At 50.6% G+C, this 21,202-nt stretch overlaps 1 protein-coding gene across 4 annotated transcripts in view; it reads left to right on the plus strand.

Moving 5' to 3' along the window:
- Positions 1–21,202, plus strand: part of LOC140395504 (receptor tyrosine-protein kinase erbB-4-like) — a 1,530,197-nt gene that overhangs the window by 871,603 nt on the left and 637,392 nt on the right. The gene's annotated exons all lie outside the window — the stretch shown is intronic.

Raw genomic sequence — 21,202 nt, forward strand, 5'->3', positions numbered from 1 at the left:
CTCTGTGATGGGGAGAGTGTTATTGTTCCCCGAAGTTCAAAATAATCATACTATTTTAAACAGGTGGCGACATTGAATGTATTTCTCAGACCTCACCATGTGCTTTTGAACAATACATTATTAGTTCAGTGCACATACTGTAGTGCAGTAGCGATTGATGTGGCCTTGTAGATACTTGAGTGTACATGCACATAATGGGGAGGCAGTGGTGTAGTGGTATTATCACTGGACTAGTAATCCAGACACCCAGGTCAATTTTCTGAGGCCCCGGGTTAGAATCCCACCATGGCAGATGGTGAAATTTGAATTCAATAAAAATCTGGAGTTAAAAGTCTAATGATGACCATGAAACCATTGTCGTGAAAACCCATCTAGTTCACTAATGTCCTTCAGGAAGCAAATCTGCTGTCCTTACCTGGCCTGGCCTACATGTAACTCCAGTTCCACAAAGTGATGCGGTTGACTCTTAGCTGTTCCCCATTCTGAAGTAGCCTAGCAAGCCACTCAAGGGCAACTAGGGATGGGCAACAAATGCTGGCTCAGTCAGCAATGCCCACGTCCCAAGAAGCAATAAAAAAACATAATTCCGAACAAGAAATCTTAATGTACCTATCTATCAATGTAACCATTCCTAACCCTAACCCTAATTTTTTTTAAATGTCTAAAGAACATTAACATGGTGGCACAGTGGTTAGGGACCCAGGTTCGATTCCGACCTCGGGTGACTGTGTGGAGTTTGCAATTTCTCCCCCGTGTCTGCGTGGGTTTCCTTCGGGTTCTCCGGTTTCCTCCCAAAGATGTGCAGGTTAAGTGGATTGGCCATGATAAATTGCCCCTCGGTGTCCAAAGGACTAGGTGGGGTTACGGGGAAAGGGCAGGGGATTGGGCTTTGGTAGGGTGCTCTTCCACAGAGTCGGTGAAGACTCGATGTGTCGAATGGCCTCTTTCTGCACTGTAGGGATTCGATGATTCCATAATCTATTTTTATAATAAATCCTTAAGCGTCTTTTGGTTTCTTTCCTCAGAAACACAATTCACATTATTTCCGAGGTGGGAAAATGTTGTGCCTCTTCGACTGAGCTAAAGCAACATGCTACAGTCCGTCTTTGGCTGGCAGTACTTTTCCTCAAGCTCTGCATTATGATTCTGCAGCTTATGTTTCTCTTCCAGTCACTCTATGCACCTGTCTTCCACCAGTTTCTCAGTTTCCTGCTGTGGCCCCACTCTGCTTGACTTCTTGCATGTTGTACTTCCTCTTTTAACCACTCCAACATTTCTCGCAGTCTGTTATTAATCTCCAGTAAATCATTTTCCAACTGTGACATAGTGTAAAGCTGCATCTGCACTTCACTCATTTTCTGCCTGCATTCAGCAATGCCATTCTTTTTTTCCCCCACCCCTTGAGTTCTCCTATTTTGAAGCACATGCTCTTGACATATTAACCTGAGGTTCAGGATCTCCATCTTGGAAGTCTCCTCTGCTAACTGCAGCACGCAGTTCCTCTTCCATGCTCCTTTTCAGTGTGCTGAGATATGTCCTGCTCAGCGACTTTATCCTCTAGTCCTAACTTTTCATCTCAGCGTGCTGTAAATTCCTCAAACAAAAATCCTTTTCAACTGCCTAAGCTTTCCGAAACAATGTTCTTTCTTTTTCTGTGACAAGCTTTTTGTGTCCTTCGATATTGGCCATCGGGATTTCAGGACTTGGCCGCACCCCGACGCCGGAGTAAAAACGGGAGTGTTTAACTCCGGCGTCGGTGCCCATTCCAGGACCCCATTCTGCGGCCACAGGGGGCTAGAACGGCGCTGGAGCAGCCTCCACCGCCCCAGCTGCCGTTCCCGGCCTGAACCCGGCGCCTCTTGCGCAGTTGGGCCGGAGCCAACTAGCGCACGCGCAGTGGCTTTCTTCCCCGCGGCGGCCCCGACGCCAAATGGCGCAGGGCTACAGGAGCCGTCGCGGAGGAAAGGAGGCCAGAGGGCAGAGAGGCCGGCCCGCCGATCGGTGAGCTCCGGCCCGCCGATCGGTGAGCTCCGATCGCGGACCAGGCCCCTATGGAGGCTCTCCACCCCCCCCCGGGGTCGGCCCCCCCCTCCCCCTCACAGGCCGCACACGGACCCTTCAACACCGAGGTCCCGCCGGCCCACAGCCGGTTAGAATGCCGCCGGTGGGACTCGGCTTTTTGTTGAAGGCCGCTCAGCCCATCCGTGCCAGGGAATCGGCGCGCCGGCCTGTGCCGGCCCAGGTCGGAGAGTCGCCGCATACCCTGACTGGCGCCGCGCTGACCACGGCAGCGCCAATGGTGCTGATTCTCCGCATTGCAGAGAATTGCGTCCCAGTGTCGGGGCGGCGTGGCGCGATTCGCGCGACGCCCCGCCGATTCTCCGACCCGACGGGGGGTCGGAGAATTCCGCCCGTTGTTTGTCTCAACAAGGACTGGCTTGGGAGAGAGTTACTGCCGTGGGCAGAGTTTTGTACAGAGTTCAATAAACCCTTGTTCCCCTATCACTGTCTTCCTCAAGTTACTAAACTGAGGACAAAGGAGACCCGGACACGTTTGTAGAAACATAGAAAAAAATAGGAGCAGGAGGAGGCCATTTGGCCCTTCGAGCCTGCTCCACCATTCATTCTGACCATGGCTGAACATCCAACTCAATAGCACAATCCTGCTTTCCCCCCATATCCTATGACCCCCTCCACCCTAAGTGCTATATTTAACTGCTTTTCGAAAACATACAGTGTTTTGGACTCAACTACTTCCGGTGGTAACAAATTCCACAGGCCGACCTCTTTCTGCATGAAGAAATTTCTCCTCATCCCTGTCCTAAATGGTCTGCCATGTATCCTCAGACTGTGACCCCTGGTTCTGGGCACACCCACCATCGGGAACATCCTTCCTGCATCTACCCTGTCTAGCCCTGTTGGAATTTTATAGGTTTCTATGAGATCCGCCCCCTCATTCTTCTGAACTCCAGCGAATACAATCCTAACCGATTCAATCTCTCCTCGTATGTCAATACTGCCATCCCAGGAATCAGCCTGTTGAACCTTTGCTGCACTCCCTCTGTAGCTGGAACATCCTTCCTCAGATAAGGAGACCAAAACTGCACACAATATTCCAGGGGTGGCCTCAACAAGGCCCTGTATAATTGCAGAAAGACATCCCAGCTCCTGTACTTGAATCCTCTCGCAATGAAGGCCAGCATACCATTTGTCTTCTTTACCGCTTGCTACACCTGCATGTTTACCTTCAGTGCCTGATGTACAAGGACACCCAGGTCTCGTTGCGCAATCCCCTCTCCTAACATATGGCCATTCAGATAATAGTCTGGCTTCTAGTTTTTGCTACCTCAGTGGATTACCTCACATTTATCCAAATTACTCTGCATCTGCCACTCATTTTCCCACTCACTCAACTTGTCCAAATCACACTGAGGGATTTCTGCATCCTCCTCACAGCTCACCCTCCCACCCAACTTGGTGTCATCTGCAAATTTGGAGCTATTACATTTTGTTCCCTCATCTGAATCTTAATATATATCGTGAATAGTTGGGGTCCTCGCACCGATCCCTGCGGTACCCCACTGGTCACTGCCTACCAATTTGAAAAAGGCCTGTTAATTCCGACTCTTTGTTTCCTAACTGCCAACCAGTTTTCCATCCATCTCAATACACTACCCCCAATCCCATGCACTTTAATTTTACACACTAACCTCTTATGCGGGACTTTGTCAAAAGCCTTCTGAAAGTCCAACTATACCACATCCACTGGTTCCCCCTCATCAATTCTACTAGTTACATCCTCGAAGAAATACAGTAGATTTGGTATTGAAGAGGTCAGAAATGGAGGAGTGCAAATACCTCAGAGGGCCATGGAGTAGGAGGAAATTGCAGGGATAGGGAGGAGTGAGACCAAGAAGAGATTTGAAAACAAGGATGAGGACATTCAAATTGAGGTATTAGTTAACTGGTAGCTAATGTAAGTCAATAAGCTCAAGATTGATGGATGGACGAAACTTGGTGAGACACAGGCTGCAGAGTTGTGAATGACCTGAAGTTTTTGAAGGATAGAATGTGGGAGCCTGCCTTACATGCATTAGAAGAGTCAAGTCTAAATGTAACAAAAACACAAATGAGGATTTCAGCAGCAAATGGGTTGAGGCAGGGGCAGAGTCAGTAAGTGTTACAAAGTTGGATATAAGTAGGCTTATTGGTGGCATGAATATGTGGCTAGAAGTTCAACTAATAGTCAAATATGACACCAAGGGATCTGTGAAAAGAGCACAGAAGGGGCTGCGTTTTTGCGAGCTCTGTTTCCACTCGTCTTTTAATCCTTCATTTTATTGTAATTCATATTCCATAATGGAATTTTTTGGGCTATATGTCTTGTGTTATGTCCCTGAATGATCCTGGTCAGAGTTTGGTGGTGAAGGGCCGAGTTGAATCAGATTGGAGTGGTGGGAGATGGCTGGGGTGGGGCCAAGCTTGCAGTGGTGGTTATGCTGATGAGGGGGCCTACGCCTCGGCAGTGTTGTATACATCAGAAAGTTGATTGCCATTGAGAATGATGTTCCGGATGATGATCTCAGCTCGATGGTGCAGGTTTTTGATGCGCACTTTGATAAACTGCGAAGTATCCTAGAGAGAAGGTTCAATGGAGCACGTTGTATCCGGTCTTCAGGGCTTGTGGTTGGGTGGATGACTCGGTCACTGCTACCTAGCCACCCTGGATCATTACTATTCTGGAAACGTGTGGACATTACATTTAGAAGCCATTACATTAGAAGCCAGACTATTATCTGAGGGCAGCACGGTAGCATTGTGGATAGCACAATTGCTTCACAGCTCCAGGGTCCCAGGTTTGATTCCGGCTTGGGTCCCTGTTGTGCGGAGTCTGCACATCCTCCCCGTGTGTGCGTGGGTTTCCTCCGGGTGCTCCGGTTTCCTCCCACAGTCCAAAGATGTGCAGGTTAGGTGGATTGGCCATGATAAATTGCCCTTAGTGTCCAAAATTGCCCTTAGTGTTAGGTGGGGTTACTGGGTTATGGGGACAGGGTGGAGGTGTTGACCTTGGGTAGGGTGCTCTTTCCAGGAGCCGGTGCAGACTCGATGGGCCGAATGGCCTCCTTCTGCACTGTAAATTCTATGATAATCTATGATTAAAATTCAAGATGTCAGTAAGCTGGAAGCCTTCGATGCAGGCCTGGAAGACTGGAGCTAGTATGCTGAAAGCAGGTGGTACTTCTTCCAGGCTAACGGGTTTTTGGGGGAAGACCGTCAGAAAGTCATCCTCCTGACTGCCTGCATGGCCCCGACTTTTTGAATTATAAAGATCTCACTTACCCAGCCGCATCAGACTCCAAATCATTTGACAATCTGGTTGCGCTGGTAGCTGAACATTATGACCCGGAATCTTCCATTATCATGCAGCAGGATAGATTTAATATGGCAATGCGGTCTCCAGGTTAATTGGTCACTGACTTCTTGACCTGCCTTAGGTGACTGGCAGAGCATTGGGGGTTCGGGCCATCCCTCTCCGACATGTTGAGGGATAGGCTGCTTTGTGGAAACTCACTCAGAGGAAGCTGTTGGCGGAGCCCACCTTAGATTTAAAATGGGCCGTCGAGCTGTCACTGTCCCGGGAGCATGCAGAGAAAGGGGCCCATTGACTATGTTTAACCCATCATCTGTTTTGTATCCTACGGCATCATGGGCAATGTCGGTCAGGCCAGATCACCTCTCAAAGGGCAACACCGAGGCAATTCCCCAACCTGGCCAAGCACTCGGATGTGACCGCACACCTATGGGATACCTCCCCCAAGGACAAAGGGGAGAGCCGACCACGTTACGAACTGTGTGATCGGAGGACATATGATGGCCAGAGCTGCCCAATTCTGTGCAGGGAACATCGTCCAAAGCAGCCGCTGAGAGCGGCATGTGGCCCCCTCTGGCTGAACTGTGTCACAGCTCTAAGGAAACACTGATACAGGTCACATTAGAAGTAAATGGTCATCCTGGAGTGATGGAAATGGACGCTGGGTCTGCCATCTCCATCGTATACCATCAGCCATTTCTTTTTAAAAAAATGTATTTTATTACAAACATGTATCAAAACAGGTTATAACACATGAACACCCCGGGAAACATACTTCCCAGCAATCAACTATACAGTCTGTACACAAACACAGTGACGAACATCCCCTACCTTATCGAAAACCCCCTCCGCGGAGCTCCTTAACTCATACTTTATCTTCTTAATTGCAGGAAGTCATACAGGTCACCCAACGAAGCTGCTACCCCCGGTGGCGATGTCGACCACCACTCCTGTAAAATTCGCCCCTGTGCAATCAGAGAGGCGAAGACCACGACATCAGCCTTCCTCCTCTCCATGAGCTCCGGCTTCTCTGAAACCCCAAATTTCGCCACCAAAGGGTCCGGGTCCACCTCCTCCTCCACTATCCTGGCTAAGACAGCGAACACTCCCACCCAGAATCTTCCCAAAACATGTGCGTGTGATTCGCTGGCCCCCGCCCACAGCTCTCACACTCATCTGCTACCCCCTGAAAGAACCCACTCATTCTCGCCCGAGTCATATGCACCCTGTGCACCACCTTAAACTGTATCAGGCTCATCCTTGCATAAGAGGAGGTCCCGTTTACCCTACGCAGTGCCGCACTCCATACTCCCCAATTGATCTCCCCTCCCAAATCCTCTTCCCATTTCTCCTTGTCCTTCACTACCTACTCCCTCTCTGCCCCCCAGCCACTTGTATATATCCCCAATTCTTCCCTCCCCTTCCACATCCAGAAGCAGCAGTCGCTCCAACAGGGTGTATCCCGTCAACCTAGGAAACCCCCTCCAAATCTTTTGTGCAAAGTCCCTAACCTGCAGAAACCTGAACTCACTCCCCCTCGGCAGCTCTACCCTCTCCCTTAGGTCCTCCAGACTGAAGAACATTTCAAATACAGATCCCTCACCTTGACCAGCCCCACTTCCTCCACCTCCTGTATACACTATCCACCCCTCCCCGGCAAACCCACAGTGGCATTAACACCGACATCCGTTCCACCCTAAAATGCCTCATCAACTGATTCCATATCTTCACAGTGGACTGTACTACCGGGCTCCCTGAAAACCTACCGGAGCCATTGGCAATGCTGCCGTCTCTATAGCCCTAAAACTGGAGCCCTTACAAGATTCCCCATCCATCCTAACCCACTCTACCTCTTCTCTTTCCCACCACCGCCACATCTTGTCCACATTCGCCGCCCAATAATAATAAAGCAGGTTCGGCAACGCCAACTCCCATCAGACATTTCAAAGACTTCGCGCAAGGATGGTGACGTGCTCAGGTGGTTTTCTCAAGTGGACGCCCGGCTAAAGAGGAGCAAGTGTGTGTTCTGCACTCAAGCGGTGAATTCCTAAGGGTACAGGGTAGACATGGATGATCTTGATCTATCCCCAGTGGAGGACAAGGTTCAGGCCTTAAAACGGACCCTAACCCCGAAGAACACTACTTAACTCCGGTCATTCCTAGGCCTGATAAATTATCATGGTAAGTTCACCGCCAACCTGGCTATTTTACTGGCTCCTCCCCAAATACTGTTGAAGAAGGGCCAGAAGTGGTTCTGGGGTGCTTCGCAAGACAAAGCTTTCGCCAGGAAAAATATTGTCTGTCGTCCACACATCTGCTCACACACTATGATCTAGCTCAACCGCTAATCCTAACATGTGATGTCTACCCCCATGTCATCAGGCAGTGCTGGCCCACAGATGGGATGGCGGCACAAATGCCCCATTGCATTTTCCTCGAGGACCTTGACGGACGCTGAATAGTGGTGTGCCCAAATCGAGAAAGAGGACTTGCCGAGAATATTTGGAGCCGAGAGGTTCCACCAATATGTTTACGTGAGGCACTTCTCTAATGTGACTGACAACAAGTCCCGGCTCAGCTTATTCAGGGAAGATAAGGGAATTCTGTCCATCCCGTCAGCCAGAATTTAGCGTTGGGTGCTTCTACGCGCTGCGTATGAATATTCAATTCAACACCGCCCGAGTTTGGAATCATAAAATCCCTACAGTGCAGAAGGAGGTAATTCGTCCCATTGAGTCTGCACTGACCCTCTGAAAGAGCACCCTACTAGGCCCACTTACCCACCCTATCCCCATAACCCCACCTGACCTACACACCTTTGGACACAAAGTGGTAATTTAGCATGGCCAATCCACCTAACCTGCACATCTTTGGAAAGGATGTGGGAGGAAACCGGAGCACCCGGAGGAAGCCCACGCAGATACGGGGAGAATGTGCAAACTTCACACAGACAGTCACCCAAGGTCGGAATGGAACCCTGATCCCTGGCACTGTGAGGCAGCAGTGCTAACTACTGGGTACACAGATTGCCGATGCCAATGCTCTCAATCGTCTACAATTGCCCATGGGTTCCCCATCCCTGCCAATGGCAGATGAAGTAATTGCAACTCGTAATTTTATGGGTACCTTGCCAGTGTCGTACTACTCAGTTGCAAGCATGGATGCAGCGGGATCGAAGACTGGCCAAACTCCGCTCATGCTTTTCAGCGGCAGAATGCAAGGGACCCCTCCTGTAGCCCTGTAGCCTTTTGCCCAGAAGCTCTCAGAGCTCAGCCTGTCATTTTGTGCCCGCAGTTATGTCTAGTGGCCCGGCATCGATGGGAAATTGAGAGCATCATTCGCAGCTGCATGGCCTGTCTATTTTTGAATCTCGATTCCCCACATGCTGTCAGCATGATGTTAACTCAGTTTCAGAGCATCTTTTTGTGTGTATCTATTTTCTTTCAAATTTTCAAAAGAGGTCTTCTGGCACGGTTTAAGCAGGAAAATGTTACTCTGTGTTCCAGTATCAAACTTCAGCTTTAGAATTTTGGTTCTGGGCTTATTTCTCACTTTCTTTCTGACCTGAATGGTTGTGCCAGTTTCTTTTCTCTGGGATCTGTTGCATCCAGTCATTTCAAGCAGTTTGTTGGTTCCTACGTCTACATTGACTGCAACCTCATTGTCAACCTCCTGGGTATGGATGTTTTGGCTTCTTTTTTTCATTCTCCCTGTTGCTTTACCTCCGGTAACTCCTTTCTCATCTTGCTTTGTCCTGAGCATCTTTTCACAGTGATTGGGGTTTTCCTGAAATTCTGTAGTTTCATCTGTATGTGAGGCATTTTCTTCAATCTGTGAACCCTTGGTCATCCACAGCTCTGGTACAATTTTCATTCTATCAATTGTGCATTCTTTTGTTGTTTTGCTGAAAAACCCCTGCTGCCTTTCTCTTGACTTAATTGAAGGTGAGCCATTTGGCTCATCAGTGTCATCATCTGTCTTATTGTGGCCTCAAGTGCTCTCACAATGTCAACTTGCAGCTTACGATGTTGTGTGCTTGTCCTTTCCAATCCAATCTTTTTTTACTTCAGAATGTGCAGAGTCCGATATGTGCCGATTGATCAGCCTTTTATCCATTTCTTTGAATTTCCCTTTGCTGGAGTCATTTCTCAACCTTGTGAAGAAATTTTCAACAGGCTCATCTGGTTCCTGTCTCAAGCTCAGAAACTCATATTGGTGAATCTGATAGTTTGACTTTGGCTCAAGATGCCTGCCAGATTTCTCAAAACTATTGCCTGAGCTTTTACTGCCGTCCACACTCATTTCCCAGCCATTGAAAAGATCTAAACCTTTCCCTCCAGTCCACTAAAGTATGTAACTGATCCTTTCCTCTTCACTGGTGCTTTTTGGAAAATAGACAAACGTCAATCTGCACTTTTGTTTAAACTTTCGAAATGCCTCCACAGCATTGTCAGCCTCCCAATTCATTCTTAACTGGAATTATGTATTAATTACTGCAGCGGTGGCCATTTTATTTTGCATGATCCACTCCCTCTGCTTTCTCTCTCACTGGCACTGATTTGGGATAATTGTTCTCAACCTAATTCATCATTTATTTCATTCATAATGCTTGAGTTTTATTTGTAAACACCTATTGCCATCATGCCATGTCTTGTGGTTCCCAGAAGTTCACAATAATCACACTCTGCAGCTACACGGGTTAACATCAATGCATTGTTAGTTCAGTGCACAGACTGTAAGTACAGTAGTGAGTGATGTGATATTCTGCATACTTATGTATTCATACGCGTAACAATATAGCTCCTAATTCTTGAATATTACAACAATATAACAGAGAAGAACACTTGAAGGTGATGGTTTTCCCGGGTGATGGTTTTCATGGATTTGAAGAAAGTTTGGCATGTTGCAGCAGCCTATCTCGTAGATCATGCACACTGCTGCCACTGTATACCGGTGGTGGATGGAGTGAATGTTTAGTGTGGCAGTTGGGGTCCCAATCAAACAGATGGCAGGGTGACACAGGGGTTAGCATTGCTGCCTCACAGCGCCAAGGACCCGGGTTCAATTCCGGCCTTGGGTGATTGAGGGGAGTTTGCACGTCCTCTCCGTGTTTGCCTGGGTTTGCTCCGGGTGCTCCGATTTCCTCCCACAGTCCAAAGATGTGTAGATTAGGTGGATTGGCCATGTTAAAAAAACATGCTCCCTAAGTACCCAAGAAGCGCAGGTTAGGTGGGAATGGGGCGGGTGAGTGGGCCTAAGTTGACTATTCTTTCAGACGGCAGTGCAGATTCAATGGGCTGAAAGGCCTCCTTCTGCACTCCATGGGTTCTATGGCTTTTTGATCCTGGATGGTGTTGAACAATTGTTTTAGTATTTTTGGAGCTGCGCTGATGCAAGCAAGTAAGAATATCCCATCCCATTTCTAACTTGGACTTTGTGGGTCGTCGAGGATCTTCGTGAGTCAGAAGAAGTCACTTGCTGCAGAACACTCAGCCTCTGACCTGCTCTTGTAATCACAGTGGCTGTCCAGTTAAACCTTTGGTCCGTGGTGATCCACAAGATATTGACAGTTGAGGTTCAATGCTGGTAATATTGTTGAATGTCAAGGCATGATATCTTGTTGGAGATGGTCATCATTTTGCACGCGAGTGACGCACATGTTCCTTGTCATATCAGTTCCAGTCTGAATGTTGTCCAGGACCTGTTGCATGCTGGCAGGGCTTCATTACCTGAGGAGTTGCAAATGGAACTGTACAACCATCAGTGAACAGCACCAAATCTGGCGTTACAGTGTGCGGAAGATCTTTTGTAATGTGGCTGAAGATAGTTGGGTGGAGGATAAAATTCCCAGGAACACCTTCAAAGATTTCCTGCGGCTGAGATGATTGGCCTCCAACAACCACAACCATCGTGTTTTGTATTGAGTATGATAGGTACGACTTACGGAGAATCAGTCTCCACCATACCATCACTAGCACTTTAACAAGCCTGGAAATTTTAATTGGTTGGCACAATGGATTCTTTAAATTGCATCCTTTGAGGGGTAGTCTTGGGTAAAAAGTGTTTTGATGTTTCTCTGATGAAAAGTACACCCGGGAGCAATACTTTGAAGAATTCTTTATTGTAACATGTTGTTTGCATATGAGGTGAGCAACTCGATACTGAATTTCAGCTTGTGTTCTGTTTAGACGTTAAGATAAGGCCGCTGGAGGTTAGAATTGATGGCAGGTGAGCCCTGGGTTCAGGGTTTACGGCGTGGGTTGGGAGCTTATACTGCCGGTTATCTCAGTTTAGGGTTTTCTTCAGGTCACAAGCAAACTCATGTTTTTGACCCGAGTGGTCAAAGGTCAAATGATAATCGGCTGTGAAGAAGATAAAAGGTAACTATATTTATACATAGATTATAACTGGTCAACATCAATGTGAAGTCGAAGCAGCAAGTATTTACTGATGGCAGCTGATTGTGAAGGAATGCAGTATTAGTACATATAAAGTGAGTTTTAACCTTTAGGGAAGAATAGACAAACTGAAGAAGGTAATTTTGATAGTGTGACATTGTATTTTATTAGTTTGCACTTATTTAAAAGTATTTTTACTGATTTTCATTTGTATTTATAACAAAAAAGAAAAGGTAAGAAAACATATGAAATATATACAGATACACAAGGCATATTGACAGTAAATTCCAAATGGTCGGTTACAACAACCATGGGCGGGATTCTCTCAGCCCTGGGCCGGGCCGGAGAATCCCCGCGACCGGGCCAAGCCGCCTCGGCGCTGGCACGTGATTCTCCGCAGAGCGAAGATACGGTGCCATTGGCGCCGCCGTGGTTGGGGCGGCGCCGGTCGCGGGCCACTCTACGCGGCCCCCCGTGCGATTCTCCAGCCCAGATGGGCCGAGCAGCCATGAAAAAAAAACTCAGTCCCGCTGGCGCCATTCTAACCTGCTCTGAGCCGGCGGGACCTCAGCTTTGAAGGGTCGGGTGGCGGCCTGTGGGGGAGGAAGGGGGAGTCCGAACCGGGGTGGGGGGGCCTCCGATGTGGCCTGGCCCGAGATCAGGGCCCACCGATCGGCGGGCCGGCCACTCTGGCTGGGGCCTCCTTTCCTACTCGGCGGCCTCTGTAGCCCTGCGCCATGTTGCATCGGGGCCGACGGGTTGAAGGAGGCCACTACGCATGCGTGCGTTGGCGCCGGCGCCGCTGCGCCTGCGCGGATCCCGCGGTGCACAGTCCGCACCAGCATCGACAGCTGGAGCCGCGCGAACCGCTCCAGCGCCATGCTGGCCCCCTGTAAGGGCCAGAATTAGTCCTGGCAGCGACCCGTTCATGCCATCGTAAAACACGACGGCGTTTCAGACGGCGTGGACACTCTGCCGCGGGATTAGAGAATCCCGCCACATATTTTTAACTGTATACATTGAAAGCCCCATGGTATTATATACCAGGAGTGTGCTGGAGGCAACAAAGATGTAATCCGTTGATTGCTTTGGCAGCAGCACTGGGTTTATTCCTCCCTCAGTACCCTATAGTCCCTTCGTTCTTGCTTCCCCTGTACTCTGGGTGTTGACATCCCCCCCCCCCCCCCCCCCCCCCCCATCCCCACACACACACACACACAGACTTTCCTCTTTTCCCCTGTCTAGCTGGCCCCTTCCCCCTTCCCTCCTACCCCCACCTGTTCTCCCTCCCACCCCCCCCACCCCCGCTAAGTTAGTTGCTGGTCACAAACAGGTCCTCGAAGCAGCAAATGAATTGCCTCCATGTATTGTGGAAGCCTTCTTCCAATCCTCTGATGGCGAATCTCATTTTCTCCAATTTGAGGAATTCCGCCAAGTCGGACAGCCAACCCGCGGCCTTGGGTAGTGCTGCTGATCGCCAGCCAAGCAGGAGTCTCCGGCGAGCGATCAGGGAGGCAAAGGCTAGGAGGTCTGCCCCTCTCCCACTAAAGAGCTCCGGCTGTTCTGACACCCCGAAGACCGCCACCTTTGGGCATGCACTTCTGACTGTACCTTGAGATCCTGATATTTTGAACTGAAGTGAATATCCCAATTTTCTGGTGCTGAGGTACTTTAGACCATTTTCTGGGACATTTGTCTTAACTTACCACCTGCAGCTTGGCACTCAGGAATGCCTTTACTTACAATGGCTTCTTTTCCTGCGTCAACCGGCAAGCAAACTGTTCTCAGTACTCCTGAGGCCCATTACTTCAGAGCCATCTGCAAACTCAGAGCAGGGTGTTTCTGGGTCAAAGCCATCCTTAGAAGAAGCCATTGACATGCAAATCCCTCCAATTCACCTCCCCCACATGGAGAGAGAGAAGAAGATATACACAAGAGCGAATTCTCCAGCCGTTGGGATCCTCTTTTCATACTGGCAGCGTACCCCTACCCACGGGTTTCCTGGCAGCTTGGGGTGTCCTAAATGGGAAATCCCATTGACAAGCAGCGGGAAGAGAGAATCCCACCGCCAGCGAATGGTGCGTTGCCGAGAAACACGTGGCTGTGGAATCGGAGAATCCCTATACAGTGTTACAAAGAGACCTCCTGGGAAGAACACCCTACCTGCACCACACCCAGTTAAGGTCAATAGAGACTTGCACCATTCATACTGTACTTTGTCCTGAGAGATCTTTGCTTTGAGCAGATTGGTGAGAGGAGATGCTGTATTCAGAGGTGCTGGGCTGAGGACAATGAGGTTTATTTGGTTTGAACATTGGCTGGATCTGATGATTATCCAGTTTACTCTCTTTGATGGTTATTACTTCACTCTGGCTGATTGGCTATTCAGTTTGGGCACACATGCCTTCTCCCTCTCATTCTCATTGTGGGCAGGGCCGATATCTATTGCCAATCTCCAGTCACCCTGAGACAGCGATGGTGGGCTGTGTCTTTGAACCACTGCTGTCTTGCTGTGGCCATGATGGTGTGGAGGAGGGAATTTCAGAGCACGGATCCAGTGGCAATGAAGGAACGAGACACCTGTCCCAGTTGGGAGGATGTGTGACTTGGAAGGGAACTTGGAGGAATAGATGTTCCTGCACATTTTCCACTCTTGTTCTTTGCGGTGGCAGTGCTCACACGAGACATGGGCGGCACGGTAGCACAGTGGTTAGCACTGTTGCTTCACAGCGCCAGAGACGCAGGTTCAATTCCCGGCTTGGGTCACTGTCTCTGCGGAATTTGCATGTTCTTCCCGTGTCTGCGTGGGTTTCCTCTGGGTGCTCCGGTTTCCTCCCACAAGACCCGAAAGACGCGCTGTTAGGTGAATTGGACATTCAGAATTCTCCCTCCATGTACCCGAACAGGCGCCGGAATGTCTCGACTTGGGGCTTTTCACAGTAACTTCATTGCAGTGTTAATGTAAGCCTACTTGTGACACTAATAAAGTAGGAGGCTCTGATGAAATAGGCTTTGTGAGTTGCTGTCGTGCATCCTGTATCATAGAATCATTCCAGTGCAGAAGGAGGCCATTCAGCCTACCGACCCTGTGAAAGAGCACCCTACCTAGGCCTATGCCCCCACCCTATCCCTGCAACCCAGTAACCCCACTTACCCTTTTGGACACTAAGAGGCAATTTAGCCTGGCCAGTCCTTCTAACCTGCACATCTTTGGACTGTGGGAGGAAACCGGAGCATCCGGAGGAAACCCACGCAGACACGGGGAGAATGTTCAAACTTCACACAGACAGTCACCCGAGGTCGGAATGGAACCCAGGTTCCTGGTGCTGTGAGGCAGCAGTGCTAACCACTGTGCCACCGTGTCACTCACCACAATGTGCCGGTGATGGACTGGGTCGATATCGAGCTCTCTGGCAGGTGCTGATCAAGTGAACTGTTCTGTCCTGGATAGTATGGAATTTCTTGCACGTGCGACTGGGCTTTTCCAGACAAGTGGTGAACATCTCATCACAGAAAAAGAACTGTTAAATCAATGTAGGGTTTGGCAAATAAAAGCAATGAGCTTGGTTGTCTGCTGAGAGATTGTTCCCGTCGGGACGCAGTCTCAGGATAAGAGGGTCGATCATTTAGGACTGAGATGAGGGGAAATTACTTCATGCAAAGAGTTGTGAATCTTTGGAATTCCCTACCCCAGAGGGATGTGGAAGCTCCATCACTGAATACATTTAAAGCCAGGATGGACAGATATTTGGTCTTGCAGGGAATTAAGGGATATGGGGAGCGAGCAGGCGGGAGAATGGGGTTGAAGCACAAGATCAGCCACGATCGTATTGAATGGTGGAGCAGGCTCAATGGGCGGCACAGTGTCCACCTGCTCTTATTTCAGATGTTCTTCAATGATCAATAGTTAGGACTTGACACAGGAAATGCAAAAACATACAGTGGTGTTCTATATAAAAGGAATTATTAGTATTCAACAATAATTAGTTTTATGTCATGTTCACAGGAATATCTTCTCCCAGAGGCTCTTTAATCTTTGAGGTTAGGACACAATCAGATCTGCCATGATCTTATAGAATGGTGGAGCAGGCTTGATGGCCAAATGGTCTACTCCTTTTTTTTAATGGTCCCGTGTACGGTTTGTTCTGCAGAAGGCTGCAAGCCACTCTCGGATTTTTGCTTTCCCTTTTCTTGGCTTTCTGTTGTTTCTTTTAATTCACTTGCTGCAGGCCAGGGAGTAGCTCGGAGGGGCCAGGAGGTGAGCTACTTGCCACAGAATGTTTGGCCTTTGCTCTGCTCTTGTAGCCATGTTGTTTTGTTCAGTCAAGTTCCAAGTCAGCAGTGACCTCTAATGTGCTGCTGGTGTGGGACATGGAGATGGAGGTGACACACCCCTAACCTTATGATGAAGAAAGATTGCTGCTGAAGAAACTGAAGGTGACTGGGCCTAGAATGCTGCCCTAAGGAACTCCTTCACTTCACTCTGGGGCTGTGCTGAGTGGCCAGTGAGACCCATAGCCATCTTCCTTTTCTTCAGGTATGACTGCAAGAGCTGGAGGCAATGCCTTTGACACCCATTGACCGCAGCTTGGTCAGGACCCCTTGGTGGGACACATCAGTCTTGAACTCACAAGTGGATACTCTCCCCTGAACCTTGTCAGTGTCCATGTCTGGAGCAAGACTCTGATGAGGTCTGGGACCACGTGGTTCCAGCAGAGCACAAACTATGTCAGTGAGCAAGTGCAACTTGACATCATTATTAATAATTCTTTTTAGTAATTACTAATGTTAGAGGGCATTATTTGTATTAACACTGGAATTTCCATCAGTCAGCAGCATTGCTGTTCAATTTATAACTGAGCCAAACAGATATAGGTAGGGTGTTGGTTTGATCCTTGGTCAATGCCGTATGAGCTGGTCAGAGGTGAGAAAAGAGTGAAGACATGAAAGAAGGGGAATTAACCCAACCAATGTCCTACTGTTGACTGGTGTCTGATAATACCAGTGAAACATCGTGCACACCCCTGGATTTTTGTTGCTGCATTGGCGGCCCCGAGTTCTAGAATTCCCTCCCTAATCCGCTCAACCTCTCTGTACTCCTTCAAGGTGCTCCTCATAATAATAATCTTTATTGTCACAAGTAGGCTTACATTGCAATGAAGTACTGTGAAAATCCCCTAGTCCCCACATTCCGATGCCTGTTCGGGTACACAGGGGGAAAATTCATAAACCAAAGAGAAAATGCCGGAAAATCGCAGCAGATCTGGCAGCATCTGTAGGGAGAGAAAAGAGCTAACGTTTCGAGTCCAGCTGACCCTGACAAAGGATCAGCAACACCCTGACTGGGCATGCCATCGAAGATTCCAGCTGAGCAGGGAGACAGTACGACATATCTGCCAGATCATAGCACACCTGGCACTGCGGAGGTATGGGGGCAGACACGCACTCCCGGAGGACGTCAAGGTGATGGTTACTCTGAACCTCTATGCCACGGGATCCTTCCAGGCGACAAGTGGGCACCTGTCCGGCATCTCACAGACCTCGGTGCACAGGTGCAGCCGTGCCGTCATGGAGGCCTTATATGCCCAGGTGGAGCAGTACATCCATTCCAATGTGGACCGAGCCCACCAAGATGCCCGGCAACGAGGTTTGCCGCCATCGCAGCCATTTCCCGAGTCCAGAGGGTGATTGACGGGATGCATGTCCCTGTGTAAGCACCTACAGATGACAGGAAGCTCTACACAAACCGAAAAGGGTTCCCCTCGATGAACGCGGAGCCGATATGTGACCATCAGCTTTGCATCATACACATCTGCTGCAGAGGGGTGATGTGCTGGAGGAGGAGGATAAACCGCAGGCCTCGTCCGATGAAGAGGATGCGGGGAGGAGGAAGATGTGCAGGACATGGGGCCCAGGCACAGGAAGTCGCACAATGTGTGCGCCAGGGCCAACGCACTCGGGAAGCCTCCAGGTTCACCGACTTAGTGGGGGGGGGGGAAACGGGCCAGGGGCACGGACACTGCATTCCACCCCCAATCCCGCCCACTCCCATGGTCAACCTATGTCTGCAACTCCCTCTGTGATACATACCTGCCGCACTACGGGCTGGGGGCCCTGGGTTGGCAGTAAAACCGGGTCTGGTCCATAGGTTGGAGGATGATGACAACCTGCTCTGTGATGAGCTCCGTGCTCCACATCGTTTGACAATGTCTGACAGAACAATTTCCACCATCCACCCGGGATTCCACCATGCGACCTGGCAATTCCACCACACAGTCCCATCGGATCCCTGAGGTTATGGTGGTGGGGACGGTCGGGGAGGAGGGTTGGGAGCGCGGGCCACCAACAACGTCTGCCCATTTCCCCCCCTCCCCCCCCCCCCCCCCCCCCTCAACCCCTCCGCCCCATGCCTCCTCTCTGGCCAGCCCAGCCCAGCCCACCCCTCACACCGTTCAGACAGAGCCACAGAGGCAGGTTGTAATGGTGTGAACAGGTGTTTAATGTGAAGAGGTACATACAGATTTGTGCCCTAGCCCCTATCACTAAACTGTGCCCTGCACCTGTGCCTACTTAACTGGTGTTTAACTTTCTGACCTTACGGGCCCTAACGCTGCATCTAAGTAGTTCCCCAGATGGACAGCTGGAGTGGAGACGACCTGTTTCAATTCCCGCCCTGCGACCTGGGTTCATGTTGGCGCCCGTCTTCTTGGGCGACCGGGCCTAGATGGGCCCGGCTGCTGCTCGGCACATTGAGGCGTGGTGTGTCACCACCTTCTGGGTCTGTGTCACATCAGTCAGTGACTGTGCCATCTCCCTCTGGAACTGGACCACCTCCCTCTATGTCTGCGCCACATCGGTCATCGCCTGGACGTTCCCAGCCATAGCCTGATGTGACTGGGCAATGCGCAGGAGTGCCGCTGCGACTTTGAGATGGCTCTGGCACATGGTTGCCTGTGAGGTAACTGGGCCTCGGCCAGTGCCTGCATAGAATGCCCCAGGCCTTGGAGTTGCTGATCCATAGTCCCTGGCTCTGCGACTGCATCTCTACAATCCTTGGGACTGTATGTTTCAGGAGCCCGAAACCCATCTGGATGGCAGCTTGTTCCTGGGGTCAGCCTGCCCTCTGACTGTCCGCCCCCTCGGGTGTTCCTAACTCCACCTGCTGTACCGGATCAGCTTTGTGCTGTGCACCAGATAGTGTCCCAGGAGCCTCTTCATTGAAGTGCCCAACCGAGGTGAGTGTCCATCAAACACCAGTTTCCAACTTGGTGGAGGGTGCTGGAGGTAGCTGTGACGGGAAATCAGTGTCATCCACAGACTCGAATTCCGGGGTGTCCTGTGTCTCAGACGGAGGGCTGGCATCCGAGCTGCTCTCCCCGACGCTGCTCAGCTCACAGGGCGGCTCCGGCTGTGGCACTGGCTGGGGGCGGTGGACACCAGATTGACCTGCCCATCTCAAGCAGGTCCTGTAAGACCCAGGACAAGATGCATGATTAGAATGCAGGCTGGGGGGGAGTAGGGTGGAGGGGTGAGGATGGGGGTGAGGGTGGGGTTGCAAGGGTAGTGAGGATGAGGGTCATGCAGAGTGAGGGTGGTGTGGGGGTGAGGGTGTGGGTGAGGGTAGTGTGGGGTGAAGGTGGTGTGAGCTGAGGGTAGTGGTGAGGGTCATGTAAGGGTGAGAGCGGTGTGGGGGGAGAGTAGTGGTGTGGGTCGTGTGAGGGTGGTGTGGGGGGAGTGTCGTGGTGAGGGTGCTGTGGGGGGAGGGTCATGGTGAGGGTGGTTGGGGCGGGTGTTGACACATATGTCACAGGGAACCGCAGGGTCTCACTTCCTCGCCCGCTGCCGAACTCCACCCCAGCGACATCCCATTCCAGCCAGCGGCCAACCACGTCCAGGGTCCTCTCCTCTGCCTCGGTGAGGGGTCACAGGTCCGGTGGTTCCCCTCCACTTTTCCCGGTGGTTATTGGCGACCTTCTCCTTGCGTGAAGGGGGGCAAATGGAAAAGGACAGTGTTAGACAGTCCGCGCATGCAGCCCGGCGGGTGGGTAGCTGGTGGCCTCAGTGGCCAGGGAACCTGGTCATGTCGGCCAGTATGGGGATCGGCATGTAGTGCAGGGTGGGGATTCAGCCGCCCTGTGGGGGGGGGTTACTGCAGGGTTAATGCCAGGGGCACAGTGCTGCCCACTCACCCTGACCACCCTGAGGAGTTTTTTCTGGCACTGCTAGCCGGTCCGGACAGTGCTGCTGGTGGCGCTGACTGACCTCTGCCATCGGCGCCCAAGCACAATGAGTGGCGGCAGCTGGCAACCTCCTTCCCGGGCTGGGGTATAGAATGGCCTGCCTCTCCTCCATCACGTCCAGCAGGGTCTCCAGCTAGGCATCAGTGAAGTGTGGCGCCGTACGCCTTGCTACCACCTTGTTGGCTGGGTTGGTGCGTGTGGGGAGTGAAATGTGCATATGAGGATGCAGCTCGACAGCCTCCTGAGTGCCAGTCGCGAAACCGGTGAATCCTGCACCCTTTCTCATTGGGATTGATTGTGTTCTTCGTGGCGCCGGTGCGAGCCCCTTGACAGTCGCTGAATCGGTCCAGGTGCGGCGGCAGTTTTGCTGTCGTGGAACTCCACGAATGCTGTGCCAGCGTCAACTCTTAGTCTCAGAAATGGAGAACACAGCCCATAATTTTTCAAAATGTCACGTTGAGGAAACATTCCTGAATATCTTACTCATCAAAAGGGCGGATTGGCTTTTTGCAGGCAGTGCACCAATGGGTTGGCTTTCCAACCCTCCAGGATTGGCCTGGAGATTAATTGAAAATCCATCTCTTGATACCGCAGTGTGCAATCCTGGAGACCCATCATCGGGACATCAAAAAAGATTGACCGGAATTCTCCAGCCGTTGCGATGCAATTTTCCCGCTGGCAGCGCAGCCCCATCAGCGGGTTTCACGGTGACGGGGGTGGTTACAATGGTGAATCCCATTGACAATCGGCAGGAGACAGAATCCCACCGCCAGCGGACGCCGCAAGGCCAAGAAACGTGCGACTGGCGGAACGGAGAATCCTGCAATGTTTCTTGTCATTTTCTTTCAATGTGTTTGCGTGGGTTTCGCTCCCACAACCCAAAGATGTGCAGGTTAGATGGACTGGCCACGTTAAATTGCCCCTTAATTGGAAAAAATGAATTGGGTACTCTAAATTAAAAAAAAAAGGAATTTGAAGCTGTCAATCATCTGACCTCGGCCCTGTTGATGTAGACAGGGGTGAGGAGCTACAATGCGGTTGTTGACCACGATTTTCCATAGAATAGAATAGAATGCATAGAATTCCTACAGTGCAGAAGGAGGCCAATCGGCCCATTAAGTCTGCACCGACTCTCCAAAAGAGCACCCTGCCGAGGCCCATTTCCCGCCCTGTCCCTGTAACCCCACCTAACC

The sequence above is a fragment of the Scyliorhinus torazame genome, chromosome 2, assembly GCF_047496885.1.
Source record: "Scyliorhinus torazame isolate Kashiwa2021f chromosome 2, sScyTor2.1, whole genome shotgun sequence".
NCBI classification, from domain to species: domain Eukaryota; kingdom Metazoa; phylum Chordata; class Chondrichthyes; order Carcharhiniformes; family Scyliorhinidae; genus Scyliorhinus; species Scyliorhinus torazame.